Source organism: Mus pahari, chromosome 2 (genome assembly GCF_900095145.1).
Source record: "Mus pahari chromosome 2, PAHARI_EIJ_v1.1, whole genome shotgun sequence".
In the NCBI taxonomy this organism is placed as follows: Eukaryota; Metazoa; Chordata; class Mammalia; order Rodentia; family Muridae; genus Mus; species Mus pahari.
The window spans coordinates 69,376,447-69,403,547 of record NC_034591.1 but is presented as its reverse complement, the minus strand read 5'-3'; the positions used below and the strand labels follow the sequence as shown (position 1 = coordinate 69,403,547).

Below are 27,101 nucleotides of genomic sequence, written 5' to 3'. Positions count from 1 at the left end.
GGGAGCTCAGCACCAGCAGCGCCAGCAGTGACAGCTGCCTCCCGAGCCAGGGAAAGTAAAGCACACTTCAGGGATGCTCCAGAGCACGATTTCTCACTATCTGAGAACAATCGCTTTCCTACCCAAGAAATGAATGTAAATGGAGACAGCCACTGCCACCCGTGTGTTCAGCACGCCACTCAGAAAACCAAGCAGGGAGGTGACATGAGGAGGTGCCAGGGCACTTTATAGACGTGCCTGTGTCTGCAAAGGACCTGTGAGGACATAATGGATGCTTCTGAGCCTCCTTTCCTCTCTGCCCAGTAGGTGAGGCCCATGATGTCAGAATCACAAGGTAGAATGGACATTTTCTTTCTTGTTCTCAAACCACTCGATGAACAGCTGTGTCTTGGAAAAATGAGGAGATCTCAGATTGGAAAGTGGCACCCCTGCCCCCTGGGTAGAATACAGAAGGTAGGCGGTTGACAGATAGGTGAGTGTGAATATCTGAACCCAAAACACTAGCTCTGACAGCACATGGACCCTTGAACCAGCTACTGGGAAGGGTTGCTGCAGTGCCAGCAGACAGTCTGTCTTTCAGACAGAAAGCTCAGTAAGAGACATCAAAGGTTTCTGTTTCTGAGACACCCCCCACACACACACACGCACATACTACCACCACCATTCCCTATGGCAGTAAGAACACAAGAACTGAAGGTTGACATTGTGCAAACATTCTCACACCAGAAAAGAGGCATCCCATTAATTTCTTTCTTACACTAGAGGTTGAGCCCAGATCAACTAAGCTCTATCCTCGGCCCTTCATTTTAATTCATTCTATTAGCTTTCTTTGAGACAGGATTGTGTCAAATTTGCAATCCTCCTGCATCAGTCTCTTGGGTAGCTAGGATTACAGGCATACTCTACTGCACCTGCCTACCACCAAATTAAATTTATAAGTTTCAGTACTATACAGAAGAGTATAAAACATTGATCTAGTTGGGACATTTTCAAGATTATCAGAGCTATCTGTTGCCCTTCCCTAAGGAACTGAGTCATCTTACCCCTTGACACTAGGCTTGGCCATAGACTGTACACAGAAATGGCATGCCATGAGTCCTGCTGCCAGACTTTGTTGCCAGTGTGACCTGGTAGACTCTCTTCCCTCTGACAGGAGACTATGCCCAGCAGAGGCATCTTAAACTGGAGTTCCCAGAATGAAGATGGCGTGGCTCTCGGGATGTTTGTTTTACTTTCTCAGTTTGGTTTGTCACCCTGACAGATTTCTTGCTCTCTCTCCTTGTAGTACAATCATGCACAGCCCATGAGACTTAAGTTATATCATCCTCCCCATGCTCAGGCCAAGGTAACATATATTCACACCTACCTTCCATGTGTCAGGTGACAACTTAACACTAATTTTTCTCCTTCTGGCTCTTTATGGCAATTCCTTCACTACCTGCCTGCCCTTTCTTGATGCTGATCCTCTCAGAGGAGCCAATTTGTGGAACTACAAGGGTAGAATCCAGCAAAACCGACTCTCCTTTGATATTTTCAGTAGCAAGATGTTCATAGAGGAGTCAATGCTACCGGAAGGTCAAGAGGACGCGGATCAGGATGGCTGAGTCTAAGAAATCTGCGATCCTGGGTCTCTCTCAGCCTCTGCAGCACGAAGACTCGGTCCTCAGGAGACCTCTGCTACGGTTGAGATGTTACACTTGGAATTCATCTCTTAACTCTTAGCCGTCTCCAGTCTGAAAGTGGAGGAGACAGTAAACCTCAACTTCTCAAACTGCGGGGTATCGACCTACATATAGAAGTTGTCACTGAACGGGGAGGGGTGCGAAAAGCTTGGCGACAGTAAAACATTTCCGAACTCTCAACCACCAAAACGTGGTTCAGCATCACATGAATGCTGTGTGTTCCTGCAGCGCTCACCCATGTTGCCCTGGGCAGAGTGGGCAGAACAGGGTCTTCTCCCAAGTTTGCCACAGAGTCCACCCTGGAGGATTATAGTCTTCCCTAGACCTCATTTCTCCTATCGACCGAAACACAGGGGCTACATGAGTTCTGTGGCTTGGAAACTTACTTGATGCTGTGCGGTCATTTCTTAACCAAAAGACCAGAGGAGCCACTGGCCTGCAGCATTGAAGGAGCCAGCATGCCTCATAGCAGCTCCTGGGTCTATGAGGCATAGTTCAAAACCGCCTGAAACTGTCTGTAAACTATCCACACACACCCCGAAGTCACATGATTCTAATCGTTTTCCAAGCTTTGACTCTGCTCGAGAGAATGTCCAATGCTCGTCTTTTAAGAAAGAAAAAAGAATTCAGTGCTCTGGGGACAATTATTGGTTGCAGACACACCTAAGGGAAAAGAGCCGGGGTCTGTTAAACATGAGACAGCATCAACGTTTCAAGAGCACTCTAATCTTTGACTTAAAACCTACTTTCCAAATGACTTAACGCTCCAATATGTCTTTCCTCAAATGGTACTCTGCCAGTTGGAATAACGCCACCGAACAATGCCCACAAGCACAGTAAAAAGAAAAAGTGGGCAGGTGTTTCCATGGGGACAGCAATTAGATTTAACCAGAACCTCTTGACATTGTCATAGGGGGACATAAAACCAACTTTATTCCCAAAGAGGGAGAGAATGTCATAGCATTCACCAGACCTGGCTCTGTTAAGTAGAAGGCCAGCCATGGTTAGGGACCATTTGGCATAACGTAAGAGGCAGTTAGTGCAAGAAAGCAGAGAGAAGAGAATGCATTACTGCTACACCTTTCTTTACAGCCATTTTGTTGCCTGGGTTCCAACTGAACTCCAATGCTTTCCTTTCCACAATATAATGGCTTTATTATTCGGGTTACTACCAAGGCCAGACCATGAAACCTGAGCGAAAGGGCCCATTGAGATGACAGTAAGTAGGTCCGGAATGCTCGCAGTTTTGACATGCCCTATCTGAAGCTTTGGACTCTTACTTGGGGTTACTATTTCTGCGATGAAACCTCGTGACCAAAAGAAACTCGGAAGGGAACAGATTTATTTGCCTCACGTATCCCAAATGACAGTTCACTAAGGAAAGCCAAGGCAGGAATTCAAACTGGACAGGAACCTGAAGGCAGAGGCTGGTGCAGAGGCCATGGAGGGAGCTGCTTTACTGGGCTGTTCCCCATGACTTACTCAGACTTCTTTCTTATAGAACACAGGACAACCAGCCCAGCATGATACCACCCACAATGGGACGACCCTGCTCCATCAATCACTAATGAATATATAATACGTAAAATAGTCTTATATATATACATATATTTATACACTTGGATATTATAAGCTTCAGAATTTGGGTTCTGAATCTTGCCAACAATGGCTCTCATGTGATGGTAAACAATAGGATGTACATAAAGGGGCTCCTTATCCTGGAATGTCCTAGTGCAGATGCAAACCCTTTGGCATAGAGTTTGGCCTGTAGTAGACCATCTTGAATATGAACACTGCTATATAAACCCTATAAACACTACCCTCCTTCTGCCCTTTTCCTGACACATTCCATGTGTTTGTGTCTCATACAGTCATTAGTTATCATTGCTCTGATGACAAATTTAATAACAACACCTGAAATAGAGAGAAGACAACATATTGCCTTGGAAGATAAGTCTATGCTTACCTCTTCCTCCTGTTCTAAGATCCGCACTCTGCAGGATGCCAGGAGTTTATGCTTGAAAGACTTTCAGCTGACTACCGGAAATGCTGCTGAAGTCGTTTAGTTTCCAAACCTAAGTTAGTCTATACTTACGGAGGGCTGGTAATCAGATACTACTAGTGATTATGGTGAGTGAAGAGTAACCACAAGTTGTCTAAGCTCTCCTCCTTTTCTGGTGAAATAGTGGATGGGTTAAACATAAGGTTTTTAAACAAAATCCTACTACTGAGCAATGTGTGATGAAATAAGACCCCAACGCAGAGTTTCCATAATCTCAGTTTGGGGTCCTCTAAGGAGAGAACCACCAGTTCAGGTCCAAGAAGCTCAGAGATTTCCCTCAGCAAGACTTTTAACTATCAAAGAAGCTAGGAAAAGTCGGACTTTTGCCCAGAGGCACTGTTGTGGTTTGAATGTGTTCTTTCCTGGTCTGGAGTTGCCAGTGTTGACAGTGAGAAGTGAGACCTGGGAGAAGGTGGTTGGGCCAGGAAGTCCCCTCTAAAGTTAAAGGGATTAAACCCCATGTATATAAAGGTGAATTGTCAGCTCATCTGTCTGCCTTCTGCCATGTGAGGGCACAGCAAAAAGGCCCTCACTAGACTTTGCTCTTGGATTTCCAGCCTCCAGAGCTGTGAGGAATACCCTTCTGTTACTGACACGTTGCCAGCCTCAGGTCTTCTATCACAGCAGTACAGACTTACAGGTTGCCTGATCAGAAGTCTGGTGCAATACTCACAGATGACTTCGGAGAACAGAGCCTGCTCCCTAAGACCTTGCTTTCTCCTGCCCTCTACATGGTCCTGCTCGAACTCAGCTCAGTTTCAGTGTACTTTATTTTATTTGAATGATTCAGACAAGTTACTAACACCCTTGATACATTGTAGCCCTTTAGGATCCAAGGTGAGAAGCTTGATTAGGTCTAAACTCTTAGTTCTGTGTGAGACTAAAAGATTGTGACTAGAAACAAAACCCAAGTTTCCCAGATAACCAGCCCCCTTCTCTCCCAAGGCACACATGTGGGCAAGCACAGATATTCCCAGAACTGATGTCTCTGCCTCTCTGTCTCTCTCTGTCTCTCTCTCCCTCCCCCCTCTTCACTGTGTGTGTGTGTGTGTGTGTGTGTGTGTGTGTGTGTGTGTGTGTGCCCTACGTAACAGAAGAATATTCCATTAAGGGATATTGTCTCTCATTTCTAAACAGTCAATCAGTCAATCACTTAAACATTCAATTCACAGAACTAGACATTGCTTCGCACCAGGAGTGAGATTCAAGAGCTGGATTGTGACAACTCCCCCATACATTACTCCCCCAACGCCTACTGTTCTGGGAACTGTGTTGAGTGCTGCAGACACAAAGATGAACCAGACGCCATCCTGTCTTCCAACTGCTTATGTAGTGTGAGGAGCAGATCTGCAGCAGAGAGGCTCTAGGAAGTGATAGAGGGTGTTGAAAGAAACAAATGTCTACCTGAGACCATAGGAGAGCAGAAAGCAGGAGAGCAGAAAGCACGTTTGGGGGCAATGATCGTGTGAACATCTCTGAATAGCCACCAATGGACCCTGTTCCTTTTTCTCTAAAGACAGAAGTAGCTCAGATTTCAATTGTCCACATTACTCAGAGCCACAACACAGACTCCATAGACGGGATTAAGGAACAAAAGCCAACTCTGTGTTTTAGTACATGTCGTGTGAATATTCACAACCCACACCCAACAGCAGCTTGCCTAATTGTGTTTTCTCAAAGCAAATGCCAACATTGGTTTTATCCCCTGAGCACACACCAGCTGCGCAGTAGAAGGAAGCCAGTTCAGCATTAAAAATTGACCGCAAGTAGTTAGAGGGCAGACGAGCCATAAGCCACAGGCAGATAACATGGTGGAATGTAGCATTATTTATAACCAGGGGTCAATTGTCCCAACCTACCCTGCAGCCTGGCTCTCATCCCTGCTGAGGCTGTGGTCCTGTTACAAGTCTTAATAGACCCCCTTTTATGAATGTATTAGGAGCATAAACAAGGTCATATGGGTTCTAGAGGACGTTAATGAGACCTATGTACATTTACATCACTCAAAATGCAGTTGTTAGATCATTTTTCAAGTGAGTAAAACCCAAAATTTGCTTTTTGCTTTGCAATTCATCTTCTCACCAGCAACTGCCCACTTTAAAGGCTCTCTGAGGCCCATAAAGGGATGGGACTTTAACGTGTGTTTCATGGAATAACTGAATCGTATTAAACTGCGGTTTATTTTCACCTTAGAAGCTCTGATGAATAAAACGGAAGATGGAGCCATTTTCATCCCCTAAAACAAATCTTTACTGGAGAGGGGAGAAAAAGGAGAAAGAAACTAAAATGTCAGTTGCTGACATGTCATTCACCGACTGCTCAGTAAATAAACATAACATCTATTAGTTGTCATGGAAACACTTGGCCTGACTCTGAGCCTCAAAGCTCCACAATAAAGAAACCCTGATATTTGAGGCTCGACACAAACAACTCCTTTGGCATTTCTCATGAGCTCACCAGCTAGCATTTTCCTCCGTCGCCTTCCTTCCTGGGACGTGAATGCATTTGTTTCGGAGAAAAGAGACAAGTATCTTAGAAACCCATCAAAAACATTTGAATGCTGTACCTTGGCCATCTCTGCTCTTGCCGCTCCTCCCCCACCTCTCTCTTAACCTCTCTGCCTGAGAAGAATTTAAATGGCTTGTTTAGTCATTGCACATTGTGCTTCCTGTGCTCTGTGCTGCATGAAAGGGATTGATTGAAGCATTTATAGTAACCGCGTGGGCAGGAGGGACCAGGTTTTCTGCTCAGCATGGAACGCTGTTAGATACATAATAAGCAGCCACAATACAGGCAGCAGATGAGTATCCCGCCATTGTCTCTTCGTCAGGAAAGAATTTTTCGTTAGTATAGACTCGATGTGCATTCCCAACACTCAGTAAGAGAGTGGCGGCTCAGATGTGTGAGCACAGATAAAGGATGCTTAAACCTCCATCCCCCCCCCCCCAAGGTAACTGGTCTCAGAAATACTGCTCAAAAAAGTCAGATGATGTCCCTATACAGTGTTTTTTTCATAATTCATGGAATCTCTAGCAGGTCACAAAGCAGGGATGGATGAGTTTAAAGGTTTCAGCTGAGCACTACTGATGTGTCAGGGGCCCCATTGTTAATAATCAACGGGGAGCAAGGCCCACCTCACATCTGAAAGCAAGTGTTGCTGGAATATTCAGCATTTCTAAAGCCCACGAGAGAGTTGACAAGCTGGGCCTAAATCAGAGGAATTTAAATTCCCGATTCCCTGGCATTGTTCTAAGGATGCCCCACACACATTCGTTCCTAACATCACACTGACCTGGACCAGAGCTGAGGGCCTGAGTGGATTGCAGCAGCTACAGTCCCAAGTATCAAACAGGAATAGCCTTGTCTGCCTCCCTCCAGGCCTCAGAACAATTCCTTCTGAACACTTTGCGACATTCCATTAAGTCTCCTGAAACGGGCCGAGGGCAGATTTTATTAATCCCAATATTCTAATAGGCCCTCTTCATCTTTGCATGTAACTATCTCTGGATTTTTCCAGACCTTATTGATTCATCTCTGGATACTCACAATGCCTTCAACAGCCCCACGATAAGGAACTAACTGAAGAAGGGACACCAAATGGCTTCTGAATGGATAGGGGTTAGTCTTGGCTTCTTAAAATGAACTCAGATGCCCCTTATATCAGAAAACCAGAGTCACAGGACCCGCTGGGCTTCAGCCATCCTGAACCAGAAATCCCTGGGGAGATGTTTCCCAATAGGGAATCTGGGGAAAACATTCTTAGTGACTGAAAGGAGAGCCCAGGAATCCTCACTGTGTAGCCACAGGGCCAGGCACGTGTAGAGACCAGTTAACATTCGCTGCACTGACTTGAATGTGCCATTTGTTATGTGTGTCTCCAGAGAAAAATAATCGTTCATGTTGTCATTTTCCTATGTTTTAGAATTTACATCTCAGTAAGATTTGTCCCTTGCTTGGCAGTGATCTCCCTTCCAGGAGCTGGTTTGAAGAGCAGCCTGCCTTGTCTCTCTCTAGAGAGCTCTATGGAGGGTGCCAGGATGTCATGATGTCACAACATCAGCAGGAGCTGGAGACTGGACTCAGATCTCCCTCCCCCATGGCCTTGACTTCTTCTTCTACACCCATGAGCTTCCTCACAGCTGGAGTTTTGGACACAAATTATTTGTCACATAGGCTCAACCTCCTGGATTCTCTAACGCTGCCACATCACGAACAGAGGAAGGGAAAGAACTGGTGCGTGCTCTTGGATGGTTCAGAAACCCTTACAGTGGGGCTAGTGAGATGGCTCAGCGGTTAAAAGCACTGGCTGCTCTTCTTGAGGTCATGAGTTCAGTTCTCAGCAACCACATGGTGGCTCACAACCTTCTGTAATGGGATCTGATGCCCTCTTCAGGCAGGCAGATATGTATGCTGCAGAGCAGTCATACATTAAATAAATAAAATTAATGAGAGAGAGAGAGAGAGAGAGAGAGAGAGAGAGAGAGAGAGAGAGAGAGAGAGAGAGAGAGAGAGAGAGACCTTCACAGCAGTCACAGAATGTAAAGGTGAGAGGTGATCTGACTGTAGCCTATTTTGTTCTAGGTTGCATTTTCATCTTGACCTAACAAAGTTTCCTGTGGTTTAAACTGTGCCTGGTGAGGGCTGGTGAAGTGGCTTGGCATGTAAAAGTGCTTGCTGCCAAGGGAAGCCCAGTGACCTACCTTTGATGCTTGGAGAGAACCAACTCCTGATAGTTGCCCTCCCCACAAGTATGCCGTGCCATGCGTGCACCCACATTCCTGTGTGAAATCATAATAAATAAAATTTAAATATGGACAACGAGAGTGACGTAAGCATGAATAAATGACAATGGTGTACACATGTGAAAATCACTATTCTGAACATTGACTCGATAAAATCAATTAGATAAAAGAATGACAGAGTCTGCAGCATGGATGCCTCCACATCCCTTTACAAGGCACAGAATGAGCAATCTGGTTCCACAAGAGACCTCAGGGTGAAAAAGGCAAGAAAGGGAGGCAGCTTTGGGAGAGCAAGGACAGGCTGTCAAGGGGCTGACACGGCTGCACGTTTCCCCTCCTGCACATTTCCCTCAAATGTAGTGTGCGTCCCTGTGCTGTTGCTCTTTTGAGACACTGTGGTAAAAGGGGAATTCAAACAACCTAAGATGCTATTTTACCCTACATACTCCATCCTTATGCATTTGGTAAAGAGTAGAAGCAGTAGGAGAAGTGGACTGTGATGCTGGGATGTGAGGGACATCACAGTGGGACCAGCCAGGCAGTCTGTTGTAACTCACAACCATCCTGACACATCTTTCATCTGGGCCCGCTTTGGGATCCACCAATGAAGTCACCTTGGTTGCCTCTATCATGTAGTCTTCCAGGGATTGCCTATAAAGTCTCTGGGGCCATCCAGGTGTGCAAACACTCCTGTCACCTCTCCATGCAAGAAAAGAGTTTCTTTTCTCTAGAAGTTTCCCTAGCAAATTAAGGAAAAGCAGAGCCAATTTCCATCAAAGCATGAAAGCATGGGGAACCTTTGAGTCCTGCTCCCCTCAGCTAACCTGACCTCTCTTCTGAGTGCGGCTTGCTTGGCACCTGCCTGCTTGGAACCACTCTAGAACCTCGTCATACGCTCCTGTCTGGATTGGTTGCCTAACACATGCTCCATCTCTCAGCAAGGAGTCAAGTTGAATTTGCCCCACTTCCAGGCCTGGCTGGAAAGTCAGCCTTCCCAAACATCCTTCCAGAACCCTTCCTGGAGAGAGAGGTATGCAAATTCAGAGGGACTTTGGGGACAGGAGGTCTGACTTAATTTTTCAGTCACTGACAGGCTTAGGTGACCTTGCACAAGCTAGTTACTGTCCCTGAGCCTCAAAGTCTTCTTGCTGAAAGGAGGTGGCCATGTCAATGTCATGAACTGTGACAAGATAAAATGACATGAAACACACAGAACAGCCTCTTCCCTGAGTCAGGGGAAGACAGAAGTCTCTCTACCTCCCCCAGCCCCACCCCAGCCAGCCATGCTTCCGGCCCCTCCACACGGATTTGTTTCCTGACTCTGCATGGAGTGGCCTGACCCAGGTCACAAGTTTAGCATGAAGAAAGTGCTCAGGGTGGCTGGAAGAAACCCAGTAGTTAGGACAGGACACCCGAGGAAGAGGCAGTAAGTCAAAATGAGACGAAATGGCTCAAAGTAGAGATTGGAAGAAAAGAACCCAACCACCAGAGTATTAATACAGAGTCTGAAGCTCTTGACACAAGTAGAACTGGAGAATAGAGGTACAATCATGACAGGGAAGGAAGAAGCCCAGAGACCTGGACTTATCTTGTCATGTCCTGGTTTTCAGAACATCGGGAAGCCATTTTACTCCTAAGTCTCTCTCTCTCTCTCTCTCTCTCTCTCTCTCTCTCTCTCTCTCTCACACACACACACACACACACACACACACACACACACACACACATCCCTTATAAAACAGGGTTGGGAATACCTTGTGATGAGATGAAAAACAATTATAAAGTCTAGATGGTAACAGGATGGACCATTGTTCGGTAACACTTTAATCACCACTATGGCAATAAAGTCACTTCTATGGCCATTTTGGTTTGGTTTTATTTCATTTTTAGATAGAGAGCCAGAGTGAGCTAATGGCTGAGGGTAGGCTGGCGTTCCTAGGGAAGGCTTCCTGCTCAGCATGGTAGGCACCTCTAGAGAAGTGGATCTCAAATGGTCAAACCAATTCCCAAGGGCATGGGAAGAATTAAAGGACATTTTTGTTAACAAGATGAGTAGAGGTAATGTACTATTACACAGAGGGATTGCTATTGTCAACATTATTTATTACATAATTAAAAATAGCTAGAAGAGGATTTGAATGTGCTCATGACAAAGAAATGATTAAATGCTAAAGATACTGGATAACCTAAATATCCTGAATTGATTATTACACAATGTAAAACCATACCAAAAAATACCTGGTAGCCACAAGCATAAATAATTATCACTGATAACATATAAAAAAACATACAAAATGGTTAAAGAGTAGTATTGATGTTAGAGTATGGGAACAAGAGGGGTGTGTGTGTGTGTGTGTGTGTGTGTATGCCTGTGTGTGCCTGTGTGTGTGTGTGTGTGTGTGTGTGTGTGTGTGTGTGTGTGCAATCAGTAAAGGGCAAACACTGCAAGGACTTGTGCAGCAAATGTCCCTCCACATATTCAAGTAGAACACTCTTTCCAAGAGCAACTGAAGGCCACCAGCAGTCCCCGGGGTCCTCTCTGGAGTCACAGTCAGTAGCACTTGCACAGCAGCACCCTGGTGTGATTTTGCTTTTTCCCTGAAAAAAGAAAGGCAAAAGGAACTGCTGGGTGAAATGCTGTGCAGGGGCATCAGTGTGGCCACTACTGCCCAACAGTGTGTTTTTACTGTAGTGCATCCCAACTGAACAGACAGACACACCACTCCAGCTTCGCTTGAAAATGTCCTTCAGGAAGCAGTAAAATATTGACTACATTAAGCCCTAGCTCTAGGGCACATACCTAGAGTGACTGGCACATTGACCACAATTACTCAATTTATTCAGATGAACATCTCACAAATCTTTTCTTCAAAAGCATGTTTTTTTTTCCCGTTTCCAAGACATTATTTCTAAGGAAGCAACTAATTTTGCTGGCTGCCAATAGAGAAATTCAAACATCCCAGAAAAAAAAAAAAAAAAAAAAAAAAAAAANCCACAATTACTCAATTTATTCAGATGAACATCTCACAAATCTTTTCTTCAAAAGCATGTTTTTTTTTCCCGTTTCCAAGACATTATTTCTAAGGACCTGTACACTGCTTTGGTAATTCAGGCGAGAACTGGAATGCTGGAAGAAAAAAAAAAAAAAAAAAAAAAAACTGTTGAAAAACGTTAGGTACTACCATGAGCTGATAACATCTGCAGCATTGAAAGTCCTTTTAGATGAAATCAATAGCACTATTGACAAATGACATATTGATATAGAGTGTAATGTATCAACATTGAGAAGCCCTGTGTGTCTTAGTGAGCCAGTTTCTAAATAACTATTGCATACTACAAAATCCTGCGTGGCGAAAGAGCTACACTGTATGCAAGATAAACCAACAGACTTCCACGTCACAGCACAGTGCTTACTGGTGTGCTTTCAGTGAATACTGGAAAAAATACGCCGTGGGTGTCAAGTTTTATGTCTTGTCAAAGAAGAATATCCATAATTATCTAAAAGCCAGATAATCAAATACTCCAGCCTGTCCCAACTCTTTTGTTCTGCATGCAGCTTGATTTTCTTCAAACACTTCTGACAAAATACCAATGACAACAGATTAAATACAAAGCTCCGAGAATCTAGTGGTCTTGGATTATGCTATTCTCTCCATCAAATCACCACTTTTTAGATGATATAATTTTTAATACAAATATATTTTTAGTACAAATTTTATGGTAACTTAATGGAGTTGTTTTTTAAGTAAAAAAATCATATCAATAGGCATAAGATGCACATGTAGATATTATTAGAGATCCACAATACTTTTTAAGAGCATAAAGAGGTTTGAGATGAAAAGGCTTGAAAAAATTTTCCTGATATAATAAAAAAAAGCATCTAATTTTCTGTCAGACCTAACTCTATTTTACAGAGAAGCACAAAGAACATTGACATGTTCTACTGTACGTGGGCTTCCAGAAGTGCAATGGAAGCACAGTGATGGTACACCCTCTGGTTTCTCAGTTTAAAACATGACCAAGTGCCATTGTTCACTCCATGAACTCACACCAGCAGTGGCAGTGCCGGCCATGATGGTAGCCACACCATGCTCTCCTGTCCTTCCTGCACTGGGCTCAGCACTGTGGTTTATGGATACAGTGTGAGCATCCCGTGGTCTCAGCGCTGTGGTTTAGTGGATACAGTGTGAGCATCCCACACTTCATTCGGTCTTCTCCTGTGGTTGTGTGCAGACTAAAATCCACACCGGGTTATTTTCCTTTCTACGATTAAGTCATTGCGGTGTTTTAATTACATGTCTAGATCATTTATGTCGAAAACCTCATGACACATGAAATGGTCATTAGGTCTGCGAAGCACTGTTTTAGCAGTAAATGGAGGTTGCAACAATAGCTCTGAGACTGACTCATAAAGAGGTGGCACCTGAAGCCATAGGAAGACTCAGCTTGCAAGATGTCTGGTTTGTAATGCCATACGCTTACAAGTGGAGGCAGGATGAATGCCTACTCTGGGGTAGAGGCAAAGTCCACGGCTGAATGAATGCATCCCATGAACATGCATCCCCTGCTTGTTCTTCAGCTCCACGCAGAGGCTTCGTTAGCACTAACGGTTTTGTGTGCTCACTGACCAAGCCTTGAATCCTTTCCCTCTCTGGTGCATCTTACCTGCTGTCTTGAATGGAAAAAATACTTCAACCCATCTCTGGAGCACATGTTACCTGCTGGGCTTTCCTGAACACAGGGTCTCGTTCCACTTCCAGCTTAATCTCCCTTACTTCTGCCTAAGACTCCAGGAAATGCTCTTGACATCTGAACTCAGGTGTCAAAAGGATAAAGGTCAGAGAGAGTATGGGAAAGTGAACTTGCAGTTAAGCTTCTGTTATTCTTGGTCTCTCCTAGTCTCTCCTAACGTCTTTGTTTCCTTCTGCCCATGAATTTTGAAACTCACTCAATTTCATGGGATTTTTTTTTCTTTTGTAAAGTGGCTACCGGTGACACTCTCTTTACCCATGATTAAAATCCAGTTGTTTATTTATAGGGCCATTTATTGCCGAAATCTCTTCTTTAGGAAAAAAAAAAAAAAAAGAAAACAACAATAATTGCTTCTTCAGATAGTTCCCTTCTATCTGCCAGGAGTTGTCATTTTGGAATAAGACCATTCAAACTTGCTCAAATCTGGGTGATAACTCAACCAAAATGAGGTCAATGTAAATGACTAGCCACGACGGGGGGAAATCTGTTAAATTAAATCCAGAGTAAGTAGCAACATATCATGTAGTGAGAGTTACACATGTCAAATGAAGGAGTGTTATGAGGATTAATGAGTCTGTTATTAAAAAACGCTTTGGGATTCTTGGATGAATGGCAATGCTGAAAGTGGGGGCAGGGCTGGCATTTACAGATTACAGTTACATCAAGGCTTATAACAGACTCTGGGGAAATATAGAGAGAGCAAAATGGAAGAGCCTAAGACATGCCTTCCTGACTGACTGTGGTCTTTTTAAAAAAAACTACATTCAGTAGTCCAAATACTTCATTCAGCCGAACATGTAGGCTGATGCAAAGTTCTACAAAGTGTAACATAAGTTATTACATGCTGTTGTCGTCTATGAGAACAACATGAGAGGGTTTCTATGAGAGAAATACCCAATCAATTCAGAGTGAGCGTAGTCTTCTCCACTGTGTCTGTATGATTACCTCATGTCGATGGAGAATGTCAAAATGGTCTCTCTCAGATGAAGTACAAATCTAGCCAGAGGCAGTGGCGGAGCTCCAGGTTGGTCCCTACTAGGGTTGGACGTCAGTGTTGCCTGCTGTCTCTAAGTACTCATGGGTCTCAGTAGGCATCAAGGTGACAAATTTTCCTTCTCTTTCCCACCTGGCAGCTTGTATATTGAAGACCTCTCTCTCCTTTGAAAGTGAAGCTCCCACTACCATGTTTGCAGCATCAAATCCCCTACCCCAGCTCTCTGACAGCAGAGTTAGCAGGTCGCTGACATGGAGTCTTAGTTTGAATACCTCTATTTTGGGTTGGTCTGCTGGGGCCTACTGAAGAAGCTCAGCCTAAATCAATGGCCTCCCGTGCATTTTATCTCACAATAGTGAGGACTTGCACCCTGTTATCTTTGGGTGATCCAGAGAAATGGTACCAGCCACACTAAACCTGCAGCCTCTCTTTATAGCATGCGCACACTTGAGATGTTAAATGTTTCAACAGTACAAGAGTTACTTCATGGAAGGCCAAAACTAATTCCAATATAAATTCCCACACTGCCCACTGGTGGAGACTGGGCTCTTTCAGCCCTAGCAAGCTGGGTCCTGAGACACGTCTTCAGTAGACCAGTTAGAGAGAAGATTAATAACCAAAAGGCAGAATAGGGAGACTTATTCAATGGGGCTATATTGGAAAGAGGAAAAAAATAAAGGGGACTAGTGATACTTCAAGCCTTGACATGAGGTTTAGGTTTGAATAAAGGGCAACAAGGATACACAATGAAGCAGCCCTAGCCAAGGTGTGGTCCCACCCATCACTGACCCTTCAGAGTCTCAGCTCCACTCTCTCCTGCAAAATGGTCCACAAGTTGTCAAACATGTGTGTGTTCCCTTTCCCCAGAGACAAGTGCTCCCTCTGGCTGGCATTAGGGACATGAGATTCCTGAGGAAATTCCGTTTCATGGGTTCATTGTTGGAGCAGTCCCATAGCCAAAGGGTGTGGTATTGCTTCCAGCCAGAGCAGTCACACAGCTATGAAAGCAAGGGGCAGATGCCCTGGAGAAGACACCAGAAAGGTTAAATGTCCATTTGATTGAGGTCATTCTTTTAATCCACAGCATTTTATAGTTCAGTTAAATGTGTTGTTATTAATAACTAGGTAAAATATCACATATTGCATATACTGTAATAAAATACAGTTTTAAATAATATGAACATGTAGATAGACTTGGTTCAGTGCTACTACATACAAGGCATTTGTCCTATAATTACCTAGCCCCTCTTCCTACACATGACCATAGTTACCAAGTTCTCTTGGGTCACCTCAGAGATTGTCTGTGGTTTACAGATAAGAATATAATATTTTCCTTAGGAAGCTTTGCCCACTCTATAGATTATACTCTATTATGCATTTTTTTACATGCAGCAATGTATTTTGAGATCATCCTTCACCAATAAGTACAAACAGTTGCTTATACTGACTCCATAATTTTTGCACACATATGTAGGCCATATGAATACAACCACTAACGAACATTTGGATTTTAATGTCTAGCCAGAGGAGTCACATTACAATAATATTTTAACAAATAAGTCTGTGAATGAATTATTTTATAGATGTGCAATGTACATATAGGACAAATACTTTGAAATGAAGCTCTTGGATTAAATGTCCTATACATTTAATTTTATTAGATATTGCTGTTACCTTCCATACTTACCCTCCCAACCATATGATGAAAATTTAAGAGTTTATCTATCATTTAAGGGCTAGAAAGAAGTGAATGGCACATATAGAGGCTAGTAGAATTCCTGTGAGGGCTTGTTCCTAGTGTGCAGGCCCCTTGAGTTTAGGCCCAGGAAGGTCAGAGAACGCAACTCTGTAGACATTAGTAAATAGGTAAACTGTATAGTTCAGTGCAGAGTTAGAAATAACCCTTGACTAAGTGGCAAAGCATAGAGCCAAAAACCTGGGGTAGTAGGGATGGAGCTGTGGCACATATGAATAAGAATGTAGATTGTCCATCTTTGGCCATCAGCCTATCCACTGCTGTCACAGGAAGGACCGACACTGTGGACTGTCACTTAGGCAGCATAGGCTTCCATGAGAAGATGCCAATTATGTCATTAAATACACACACACACACACACACATTACACTGACTTCTGTTGTTTTGCAAAGCAGGGGCAGTTCTTTTGTGAGTTTGTAGCCACTGAATCAAAATAGCAAGCCCAGACCAATGCTCTTGGCTGGTCTTGAGAGCAGGCTGGGGGCTAAGATTGCCTTCCTGGCCAGCAGTCCGTCTAACCATCACACTGGGAGAGATGATCAGATGGAGCTACAGAGGCCAATCTATTTTTAATGTCAGAAGCTAACCAAAGTCACTCTAGGGACAGAATACTTAGATTCATTATTAGTTTATTAACACAAAGAAATCAAATAATAATTAAGAGGTAGGGAAATTTTTATAGACCATATTCTTAAATAAACTACTGTATACATTAGTATAGCATATACTACTAACTAATGTAATGAGTATATTTAACTGCTACTTGCAAGTTACTGTCCCCATTTAATTGTAAGACTTCACAATGGTAGGTGCACTACTGTCTCCACTTTACAAACAAAAAGATTAAAGCCTACATGCACAAATTGTGTCACAATTAGTCAGCTAATAAGCTGATGAAATCAAAACTGTGGCCCAAGCACATAAGGCTCTCAACACTTCTTTCTGCTGTCCTGAGAGGCTCAGATTACACACAGGAGATGTGTAATCTGATGTTCACTCAGCACTCTTGCCATTAGCACGGATTGCTTCAAGCTGTCTTACTAAGTTGGTGGATGGCAGTGTTTATGACATGCAATTAAATCTTGGTCTCACATTCAAGCCATCTCTTTAAATAGCAGGTGAAACCTTTTGTACAAAGGATGGATTGGGCTTCAGCTCCGGGAATGGTAGTGTTGACGTTTCCTGCAAAGCATATCTGATCACCGCGGCGGGCACTGGGGATATTTCAGCATTCACACTCTGCATTTATCACAGTGTGTTTGTTGCCTGTAACACTGTTTTTTTGGTACCTGGATCATTAGAGAAACCACTAGACATTTTAAAACCAAATTGAGTTTAAATACATTTCCTTGACACATCTGTTTTGTTAAATGTATCCCAGGAAGCCAACATTAAAAGCAATGCCATTAAGAGGGCATAAGGTAAGCTCATTTAGTTGACCAAATTGTATAACACAATGAATTAATATGGTAATGTGCCTTTGGAGACCACAGCAGATAATAGGGGTGAACAGAGGAGCTGGAGCCTGGTTTTGGAAAAGCAAAGCCAATTCATCATTATGCTGTAACAATACAAGAGAACATTTCTCATCTCCTGCACTCCTCCCCCGCCCCCCCAGCGCTGACGGCCTGGGTCCTACTTCCTGAACACCAACTTTGACCAATAAGACCTCGGTTTCCACACGCCGCTGCATTTCTGACGCCAAGGGAGCTCTCTTGTTTGTGTTTTGAAGCAAAGCAAACAAGGAAGATTTCAGTCATCAGTGAGAGTTGGAAGGGGTTGCGAGAACTGTCCCTCACCCTTCAGAACAGTTAACAAAGCAGTCCTCATAGACAGAGGCACAGGGACATACAGAAAGACTCCAGAAGATTCCAGCTGGCACTCCCTCACAGCAAACATTACAAATCACATACTGTGTAAACTGTCACTCCCTTCTTGGAACCCATCCTTCTCTCCATGGCTTGGGCTCTATTCTTATCCTGTCATAAAGAACCCAGTGAACATCTATCGGGCCTGGTCTGGTCAGCAAGTCGGAACCCTTCTACTTCGGGGCTGGGGGAAGATAACATTGTTTTCTCTGGACAATAAAATTAAATATGCTCATTGTAGAAAACTTGAGAAGACACAGACAAGTATGAGGAGAAACCACAAAATTGTTCCTAATCCCAGCTCTCAGAGTACCACTAATGTTTCAATGTATTTTTCTCTGTTTCATGTGCCATTAAATAGTTTTCAAAAATATAATTTCAGTTGCTGTGATGCAATGACTTTAAAATACTTCTGAAGTTTGAGCATTTGGTTTGTTTTATTATTATTAATTATTATTGATACATTTTACAATGATCATAATTTTGCAATGAGGAAAAAACACTGGTATAAGTGTTTCATCACATTGGTCTCTTTCAGGACAGATTAGTGAAATTGTGATTTCTGGGCCAAGAGGTTTGACCAACTATGGTGTTTTTCCACCAATCTCATTGGATACTGTTGAACCCCCTTTCTTCTGTCCGTCTCAGCAAGTTCTGATGCTGCCAACCTACACCTCCCCGAACCCTATTTCCTGTACTCTGTGGTGCCCAGTTTTCCCAACCCTTTCCTCCCTCTCTGCTTTACAGCCCCTCTGGGACCTCTCCTACTCTGTGTAATGTTTGATGTTGAAGTTCCTTGGGCCTCCTTTCTCTGGTCACTCTAACCTCATCTACACCCAGGGCTGGTCCACAGAGTAAGTTCCAGGATAGCCAGGGCAACACAGAGAAACCCTGTCTCGAAAACCTAAATGATAATAACTATTATTATTATAGTGTATAATAAATACATATTATAACATAATATTTATATTATGTATATATTATATTACATGTAATATAATATACAATATTACAATTACAACATGTAATTTTAATATACAATAAATGCTATTAATATTAAATAGTTAATTATATTAATAATAAACATTGTTAAACTAAGAATTAAAATATTTGTTAAATATTAAAATACAAGTAATAAATAAAATGATAATAATTATTTTCATTTCAGAGAAATAAAAATGGAGAAAATGAAATCTTTTGAATTATACTATGAAAACCTATTAAGAAACCTATTAGAACTTCTCGTCAGACTCTTCACCAAGCAGAGGATAAAGTACTTCCTCTGGATGCTAATGTGCTGAATATGACTGTTCTTTTCCTCTTTCTCTCCTGTTCTACACAGAGTGAGGAAACCAGCCACCATGCACAGGCTCACAGCAAAGCTGAGTTGCAGCCTGTCCCAAAGGCAGGGCCAACCAGAGCACCGTCCAGGCTCTTTGCACAGTTCTCCTGCAGCCTTTTCTTAGCACCACACCCAAGCCTTCGCATGAAAGCAGCAAACCTTGGAAAGTGTCCATTGCAGTTGTTCTCAATGGAGAGTCACGGAACTGTGAAACCAAATGCCCACCTATAGTTATCTTCAGAGTAAGTAAATAATATAGATAGCTTGAGTGGTTGAGACATTTTAGTTCATTATGGAGGAGAAGGCATGGTCCCAGTCTGTGGCAGTAGGAGTGTGTGGCAGAGGCTGCTCATAGCATTGTAGACTAGGAATCACACACACACACACACACACACACACACACATAGTTTTGAAAAATAAACCTTTTAAAAAATTTATTTTTCTGGTCTCATAACCTAGTAAAGGAATTATGTGAGATGACAGAGAAAACACATGAGCACTATGCTATGCAGTCATTGAAACACTCAAAATTAAAAACCTCGATAACATTTATTCAGATCGTATCTGATAATATTAAAGTATTTCCATTATATTCAATTCAATCAAAATATTAAATGTTTTCTGTATTCTCTTTTCTATAATAAGGTTTGTAATGGATTTTCTGACGTACAAGAGAATTCAAAGAAGTTCAAATACAAGGAATTCAAAGTTCCTTTCCCTTTTTACTGTGCTATTCTTGAGCTCCCAACTCAGTTACACTTGGATTTATAGCCAGCAGCCATGAATTGGGAGAGAAGGGACTGTAAGCCTGGGTGGCTGACTCCTCCTGAGAAACAGTGCATGCCTTGGAAACGCCTCTGTAGGCACCCATTGGTGCTCCCACTGGCCCAAGTGAAGGACGTCCCATACAGCCAATGGGAACTGAAGCTCAGAAAGACAGAGACCAGACAGGCTCTTCTGTCTTCATCTTCGCCCACACACAACGCCCCAGTCCTGGAAGGCACCTCATCCTCTTCCCGCCCCTCCCAGAGCACCTCCACAGAATCAAGGACTAAGTGAGGCTTCCCCTATCTTCCTGGCTTAACAAATTCCATTATATACAATTGCATTATTCCTTCCCTGCAACAAGAAAATGAGGTACTTCCCCCTGTCTCTTATGTCTGCTGAACCTTTGTTTCTTTCTCTGTTGATTTACAACTTTCATAATTCTCAAAAGAGTTCAAGATGACCAATTGTCCTCCATGATGCAGAGTGGCAGGATTTGTTCATATCTACCCATAAAGACTAGAGCATGACCCTTTTCAAATAAGTGGCCAGTTAATTTAAATCCATTTCATTTTCTGTCTTCAAAAATTGTTACAATAGATAAAACTCCAATAAATGGTCTTTGGATTTTTTAATAGTTGGAATGAGTTATTTATTAGCATATATGTGAGCATAACTTGTTTTTTATCTATCAGCATACAAATTTTAATTGTGTCTTACTACCATATAATCCCACACCTACTATTCTTTCTATGAAAATGATTGTTTATGGCTCTCTATGGTATTTTTTATATTATTCAACAGAATTCAAAAGATGACAATGACTTAGATGACATGCAGCAGGACAAAGAGTTTCCTTAGAAAAAATGTAACTTCCTTGACTCTGTTACGTGAAGAGCTCAAGTCAATTCAGTTCAGCTCTGCCTATAGAACTGGAGAAAGTGCCCGCTTGTTCAGCCTCTCTCCACTTGAAGCCAAAGATGATTTGAGCTTCTTCATCTACTGCCCAAGGAATTTAAAGTCCTTCACCAAAAGTAGCTTCACCAACCACCAGTCTCAGCTTGATGTCTACCAGTAATTACCATTTCAATTTTGTGGACATAAGCAATCTTAATTTCTTAAAGCTATGTTGTTAAAAAGTAATAAATAGTTGATATCTTATTTATATATTATTAAATACATAAATATATTTTATATATTATTTACATATATTTAGATACTATATGGTGTATTATATAATATATAATTTTATAGTTTAATGATTATTTAATAATTTAGAATAAATTGCTTACTAAAATTTGTTCATATTAACTTAAAAGTTTGACTTTGCCTAATTGTACATTCAAAAGGGAGATGGTTCAGTGGGTAGGTATTTACTACTTAAGCATGAAGACTGGAGAATCTCTAGTCATTTAGATCCTAAATACCAGGCAGGTATGTCAGCCTGTTTGCAATGCCAGTTTTTGAGAGAGTACAGGTAACCCAGGGAGCAAGCTTATCAACATGAGGAGCTGGCCGTGGCAGTGCACGCTTCCACACTGAACATGCAGATGTGCACACATACATGAAAAAAAGAACATTATTTGAGGTTGTAATAGTTTATTTGCTTTGTAATAATGCAGACTTGTGGGGAAGTTCTTTACTGTCACTTCTGTCCTAAAGTCCTTCCTTACTTAGAGACACTGTGACTAGCTTTAACCATGATGACTATCCTCTAAAGTTTTCATTATTGCCTCTTACATCATATAAAGACCGAATAATACTAAAATCTCTCATCACAGTAAATTATTATAAGTCCCAAATAAATAAGCAGGCTATAGCTTTTAATGGTACACTGGCTTGATGATATCAAAAGACGTGTATGCAGACTTCCACTGCATTTGTTTATTGTGTTTTCATATGTGTGTGAAAGTCTGAGGCACATGTGCACAGGATGTGTGCATGCATACGGAGGTCAGAGGTTGACACTGGGTGTCTTCCTCAATCACTCTTCATCTTAGTTTTTTGAGACAGTGTTCTCTCTGAACCTGGACTTCCTGGATCCAGCTAAACTGGTTAGCCAGTCAGACCCCGGGGAGCTCCTGCTTCTGCCTTCCCAGGGCTACAAGACAGGCATGCACCACCACATCCAGCTTTTCAACACGGATGCCAAGGATGTAACTCGGGTCCTAACAAAACATTTTAATGACAGAGCTATTCCTCCGGCCTCCAAGTAATGTATTCCTTTTCAGTCCTGAGTCATGAGATAAATGCCCCTTTCCACTGTGTGCTCCCCACTATAAGATGGGTTCCAAACCAGGGCAGCCAGCCAACCATCAACTGAAATTTCTAAAACCGTGAGTCAAAACGTTTTCAGTTGGTAAGGTCTTATCTCCAGTATTTGTTACAGTAATTATAAACTAACACAACACCTGAGCCAACTACCAACTGCCTACCTCCCAGCTCTAAAATACATGAAGAAACCAATATATTTGTAAAGCTCTTCAGGGAAAGTCAAACACTGCTTATAAATGTGTGGTGGTTCAAGCTTTTACTTTCTTGCACAAGATTTGACCTCAAAATGTTAACTAGGAATATGTGATGCTCCGTCTGAACAAATGACATTTGAGCAAACGAAATTGTTTTATGTCCAAACTAAAGTCTATTTAATAAAAATCCTTTAATAAAGCTGTGGTCTAAACCCAGTCCAAAGCAATGACATATGACAAATGTTCTGCTTCTCGTGGGAGCATTATAATCAGATCATAGAGATAAGCCAACACAATCCCCCATGGTTTTAATGTTTAAAATTTACATGGCAAAACTCCACGTTGTGGCTCCGAGCCACGGGAAAATCAATACACAGACACAAAGGAAACAGCACTGATTCTCTTACGTCGTACGGAGAGAGTGCTGGCTGGCTTGGCTCACACAGGACATGGGTGTTCCGTGAGCACAGCCTTGAACAGAGATAAGTACACACTCAAATTTATCCTGGGAACTAATTTTAAATTAAAGCTTAAAACAACGAATTAAATAATCCCTCCACTCTGTTTAATGACTAAGAAACTTATGTCTGAAGTATCTGACTATTCATACAGGTTTCAGGTTCATGTAAAAAAAAAAAAGATTTGCTGAATCATGACTATAGTACAGAAATGTGTTGGGCTCCATCTTCAGGGCTGCAGACCATTTACAGGAGACCAAATACTGGACCAAGCAGTGCTTGCAGTTTCTTAAAAAGATGCTAGTGAGAATTTCTGCTGTGAGCCCAGAATTGTGGGAAACTCCCTAGAATTCTTCAAACCATAAACCATTCTTAAGACACTTTCAACATTTCTACACACTTCACTTATCACAGATATCTAAAGGACTGTTTGGTGACTAGAAAGTCCATGTTAACAGGGCTTACCAAGAACCGTAGTCTGTAGAAAATACATGAGTACTGGCAAACACCTGCGCACACTACAGAGCAACCCAACTGTAGTCAGATCGCCCCCCAAAGTTAAGAACACTTCATAGTACTAACATGTAACTGTCAACGAAATCCTTACCTTGCTCTCCAAACCCATTGTTTCCTGAAATGCTACTAGCTGGATCTGTAGGATGGATACAATGCATGCAAAGCTCTTAACATTATTTCATTTTCAAGAATGAGACACCACTAGCAGCAGACAGGACCAAGAATACGCGTTCATAATGACCTGAGGCACATGCAAAGTTAGCTCAGAGGCTAGGCCATTTTTCCCTCTGTGTTCCTAAGCACATCCCTAAAGCCATGCTGTCACCCCAGAATCCAGCTGCAAACACTTCCTGCTCTTTCACATTATTTGCTGCCAGGGAGCTCTTGTAAGCAGTCTCACAACTATGCCGATTATTAAGCTCTAATTCTCAAAGGAGAACTATACTTTTTTTTCCTTGTTCCAATTTCTTGACAGGTTCTTCTGGGTGAATTCGGGACGGGGGAGTTTTCTGAGAAACATCAGGAAAAGTTCCCACTTGTAAACATTAGGTTTGACCGAAGAAAGATTTCAGGAAAACAACAGGGTGTTATGACAGCAATTTGCTTTATTTAAAAAAAAAACAAAAACAGCAAAGGGATTCTTGTCTTATCACTACCAGCTCCCTGCCTCACCTCATATTGATGCCATCTCTCCTTTCTCCATTCCAAATCCCCCAGCTGCTCAGCTTGCATCTGGCTCACCCTTGGTCACGTAACTGACTGATAGATAGCTAGCACTAGAGCAGAGCCCTCAAACCAGGCTTAATGCAGCTCACCAGGTTCAGAGAATTCTTCTGGAGTTTCTACAATTAACAAAACCCATCTCTACTTGCAAACACTGAGGTTCCATATCTACCCACTTAACTTCTCTGGCTTCCTCCAAAAGCCAGTGTTACTGCTAACCGTGAGATAGAAAAGGTTAAAACTTTCTAACCTGGATAACTCTGCAAACATTGGTGGCTCCCAGTAGGGCTAATCTACTGGGGCCTAAAAAATCCAATACATGTGTGATCACGAGAAAATGGTACCTGAGACCTTGGAACGGCCTCAGCTCTGCTCAACACAGGATGTGTCAGCCTTCAGAAACCTTACTTAGAACAGGGCCAGCCAGGCACCTGGTCTTTCTGATCATATAAAATTCACCTGAGTCTCTGCAGGATCTGTGGACAGTCAGAACTGCTGAGGGGCAAAATCGCGACTGCCTGTGAGTATTTCTTGATCTCTTCCCACAGAATGAGTTTCTGTGTTATTGAAAACATTTCCACAGGGAGTGAAAACCAGGCATGATTCTCTTTTTCCTCCTTTTCTTCCCCCTTTCCTTTTTCTGCTTCTATTCCTCCATTCTCACCTTGTCTTCCTCTTTTCCTCCTCCCACAGTTTTAGGGGTTTTGTTTGTTTGTTTTGGTTTTGGTTTTGGGGTTTGGTTTTGGTTTTTTTTTTTGTACAAAGAACAGAATGTTTCACAGTCTGTCTACAGCCTCTGACTTCCCTCCATTTTCTTCTGAGACAGGTAGCATGAACCATCATGCAGCGTACAGCACACATTGCCAGCTGATTAGACTGTGCCCTCTGCCTCCCTCCTTAGCCTGTATGCCTTATTCACTTTTAGGGCATGCCTCTGTTACAGTCAGACACCCCCAAAAGGCCATCTAGCTACACAGAATCTTTGCTTGTTGAGATCAAGATTCTCCTAACACATGAGCTACCCAGGTCCCCTGAAATCACTGTTCATTTCTCTGAGTGTGGACTGATTCTTTCCAGCATATAACATCCCATTTTACATGTAAAATATTCCTAATAATTATAAGAAATAAATTGAACTGAATTGTTCATTACCAACCCATAAGCAATGTTCTTACACATACTTATTGAAAAATAACCTTTAGCTAACCAAGCAGACTACAAAGGAAGTATATCCTAGAATGTTTGTTGCCTTTGGTTTGAATTATGAAGCACATTTGGTATTCTATACAATATGTCTTTTAAAGGTTTTTGAGATTTATTCAAGTGGAAAAATACTTCTAGATATTTAAAAATAATTTTGCATATGCTTATTTTACAAAATTTTCAAATTGCAGGTTTAGCACTGTCAAAACAAATCTCATTTTAAAAAATACTATTTCCCATAGTGTAGAAAATTCATAGAGGACATTTGAAACAAGAAACAAGGCAGCTAACATCCACGGCCATAAGGCTGTAGCTAACATCCACAGCCATCAGGCTATAGCTAACATCCACGGCTGTCAGGCTGCATCCCTTTGTTCTACACTAACTGTACGACCTGAGCAACCTGGGCCGCTAGAGCTCCAGACTGACAAGTAATGGGGGAAAGTATTCCTCCTGTGTACATTAGACTTCAGAACCACATCCCCTCAATATCCCAAGTCAAAAGCATCTTATAAGACTAACCATCTTGGGAATAAAGAAGATAAACCCATTATTTTCCTCATTACTGTGACCAAATCCCTGAGAAGAAGCAACACAAGCAGGGTAGGCATCTTTCAGTTTACAGTTGAGAGGAGACAGCCTATTCTAGCAGAGAAATCATGGTGTGGAGGTGAGAGGCAGTTCATCACATAGCATCCACGGTGGTCGGGAAGCAGAGAAAGATAAAGGCTAGTGTTCCCTTTCTTCTACCTCACCACCCAGACAACACCTCAGCTCATCTGTGGTACTTCCCACATTCAGAATGAGTCTCCTCTCTTCATTGAAACCCTTTTAGGCACATCTAGTAGTGTGTTCTTATGGTGGTGAACAACCACAGAGGGAGAAGACAGACCAATATTAAAATCAAGGGCTTTAAAATCAAAACCCCAGGGCCAGGTGTGGGATACCTCCCCTCAAGTTGTTGGAGAGGGTCATCCTGGGGACCCACAAAAGAATACAGGCCACTGTCGTGGCTTTGGCTGTCCACCAGATTTTGATGGGACAACTCTATTGCTAAATACACAGACACCTTGGTCACACGACATGTAGAGATCAAACGGGCTCTACCGAGGAAATGTTCCAATAGCTAGCTTTCTCTGTACCAGAAGGTGCTATGCAGGCTGCTGGGGCAGGAGAGGGGAAATCACCAACAGCCTTTCCAAACTGTAAACACTGCGAGCTCTAAGTGTAGAGCTCTCCAGTGTAGCGAGAGATTCCCATGGGTCCAGAGTGTTATGAAGTAACTAACCCCTTTCTGATAGGACTTAAAGCCTGCCTCAAAGGAAGAAATGCATGCCTACTGGAAAGCTGGCCAAGAACCCACGGTTGAGGAACTGATACACCCCAAGTGTAAACCCATACTATTACTGTGCTGATGGACATGGTATTAAACCGTTCTCTCTCTCTTTTTGTTGTTGTTGTTGTTGTTATTTCTTATTTTATATTTCTATTTTCTCTATCTTGTTATCTTTTAGATTATTTGAATATATTTTAAAATTTGATTTTACTTCATCTATTAGATTTTAACCTATATTCTTTCTTCCCACCCATNCCCTACCTGCCCCNAGTAGTNTCTTTAGGNATTATNGCTGAACATTCTGAAGTTGATAGTGTCTTAAAGTCTAATATTATATAGTTTATATAAAGTGTGGTAATCCTATGATATTCTTACTAAGAAAATTGGGATGCCTTCTTTTAGTTTTTTTTTTTTTTTATTTCATTAATACACCA

At 42.2% G+C, this 27,101-nt stretch overlaps 1 long non-coding RNA gene across 1 annotated transcript in view; it reads right to left on the bottom strand.

Annotated features, from left to right (window-relative positions):
- The window catches only part of LOC110317388, a 38,704-nt gene extending 31,381 nt beyond the window's left edge, over positions 1–7,323 (bottom strand). The window contains exons 1-2 of the long non-coding RNA XR_002380312.1: positions 7,291–7,323; positions 7,037–7,171 (exon numbers count right to left, since the gene is read on the bottom strand). This is a non-coding gene — a long non-coding RNA (uncharacterized LOC110317388). The remainder of the gene's footprint in view (positions 1–7,036; positions 7,172–7,290) is intronic.
- Between the last annotated feature and the right edge of the window lie 19,778 nt (positions 7,324–27,101).